Source organism: Nicotiana attenuata, unplaced genomic scaffold (assembly GCF_001879085.1).
Source record: "Nicotiana attenuata strain UT unplaced genomic scaffold, NIATTr2, whole genome shotgun sequence".
Taxonomy (NCBI): Eukaryota; Viridiplantae; Streptophyta; class Magnoliopsida; order Solanales; family Solanaceae; genus Nicotiana; species Nicotiana attenuata.
Window position 1 is genome coordinate 150,977 of NW_017672190.1, and position 2,506 is coordinate 153,482.

Here is a 2,506-nt window from a genome sequence, read left to right on the forward strand (position 1 = left end):
GCGTCCCCCAGTCCCACAAAACACCTACCCAGCTCCACAAAATGCTTACCCACCTCCCCGAGCCTACTGAAACCCTCCCGGTCCAGGTTTCCGACCCAATCCAGCATTCAAGAATGAGAGGCAGCGGAAGAAAACTTTCACCCCGTTGGGGGAGTCTTATACTAGTTTGTTCCATAGATTGAGGCAGTTGGATATGCTGAGGCCAATTGAGTCGAAATTGCCAAACCCTCCGCCCAAGAATCTTGATTACTCTGTAAGCTGTGAATATGTTCTAGAACTCCGGGGCATGATACGGAGAAGTGCTGGCACTTGAAAATCCAGGTGCTCATTGACACGAACCGGATTGAATTCCAAACCCCAGAAGCACCCAATATTAACCAGAACCCATTACTAGCCCATGAGGGAACAAACATGATCGAGATAGTACACAAAGGTGGGGAGCCCAAGAAGCCATTGCAATCTGTTATGATGATTCGATCCAGCGAGGTCCAGCCAGCAAAAGGGAAAATTGTCGCAAATACAATGGTTGAAGGAGCAGTGAATAAGTTGAGCATGACAAAAGGTGAACCCTCTGTGGTAATTGAGAAGAGATCTACAAGTGATACGAAGTCACAAGTGATTGTGCCAGGATTGGCAAACAAGCCTATCTTAATTGTGAAGGGTGCCCGCACGGACCCTGTCATCATCAAGCCTGTAACTCAGTTGCCGGTAATCAACACCAAGGCTGTACCCTAGAGCTATGAACGAGTGACAGTGACTTACAAGGGGAAAGAAGTGAAAGAAGAAGTCAATGAGGCCCAAGGGTTAACTTGTTCGGGGAGATGCTTTACCCCAGCGGAGGAGTTTCTGAGGAAAATGAAAGTACAAGATTACTCCATCGTGGAATAGTTGAGAAAGACTCCCGCTCAGATTTCATTGCTGTCATTGTTGATTCATTCAGATGAGCATCGTCGGGCCTTGATGAAAATCTTGAACGAAGCTCACGTCCCTGATAAAATTTCAGTAAACCATCTGGAGAAAATCGCCAACAAAATATTTGAGGTGAACAGGATCACCTTTTCTGATGATGAGTTGCCCATGGAAGGAACTGAACACAACAAAGCCCTCTATCTTACGGTAAAATGTGAAGAGTCTGTGGTCACCAGGGTATTAGTTGACAATGGTTCAAGTGCAAACATCTGTCCCCTCTCTACTCTGAACAAGCTGAAAGTTGATGATGAGAAGATTTATAAGAATAGCATATGCGTCCGGGGATTTGACGGCGGTGGGAAAGATTCAGTTGGTGATATAATGCTTGAGTTCACAATAGGACCGGTGGAATTCACCATGGAGTTTCAAGTATTGGACGTGGCCGTCTCCTACAATTTGCTGCTGGGTCGGCCGTGGATACATGCCGCCAAAGCAGTCCCGTCCTCATTACACCAGATGGTCAAGTTTGAATGGGACAGACAAGAAATTATCGTACATGGTGAGGATAATTTGTGTGCTCACAGTGATGTCTCTGTCCCGTTTATTGAGGCTAAAGACGATGAAGGGCCGTGGGTATACCAAGTTTCTAAAATGGTGCCGATCGAGAAAGTTCCAGAAGGGAAGTCTCTACCAGCTCCAAAGATAGCCTCTGCATCCGTCATGGTGGCCGTTGAAATGCTGAAAAACGGATTTGTGCCAGGTAAAGGTTTGGGTGCATCCTTACAGGGTATCATACAGTCGGTGTCTCTCCCTGATAATTTGGGCACGTTCGGTCTTGGATTCAAACCCATAGCAGCAGATGTGAAAAGAGCTAAAAGGCTAAAACAGAAGGCGTGGGCACTTCCAAAGCCTATCCCACGTCTCTCCGGGTCTTTCGTCAAGCCAAGTGCCAGGAAACGCCCAACAACAACAGTTCCCAGTCCTATGGTTAACGTGGATGAAGAGTTAATGGAAAGGTTTCAGAGTTTGTTTGATAATGTGAATATGGTGGAAGTTGGAGAAGGGTCTAGCAAGGCAGATGTGTAGTTCGTCGGGCCGAATGTAAAGCTTAACAATTGGAAGGCTACTCCTCTCCCTATCCGAAAGGAGTCTTGGTAGTTTGTTTTGTTTTCCTTTCCATCTGGGTCATTCCAAGGTTGTGACCCAGACTCTTTATTTTCCGCTTGTTGATGTACAAACCTTGTTATCCTTTATTTACAATGAAATGCAATTTCCCTTTTTCCATCATTCCTGATAGTTTTATTTTTGTTTTTCTTTTCTTTTCTGTACAGTTCTTTTAATGCTGGTTTCAATGACATGACATGCATGAGGAATCCTCGGCCCAGTCTTAAAAGTCAATCTAATTCCGAAATAATAATTCAAGAAATAGAGTGTGATGGTGAATCGGAATATGATGATGAGGCCTTTGAAGAGATTAGTAAGGAACTAAGTCATTTTGAAGAAAAACCCAAGCCTAACCTGAATGACACGGAAGCAATCAATTTAGGGGACCCAAATAATGTCAGAGAAACTAAAGATAATCAAAGCATTGTTTGAG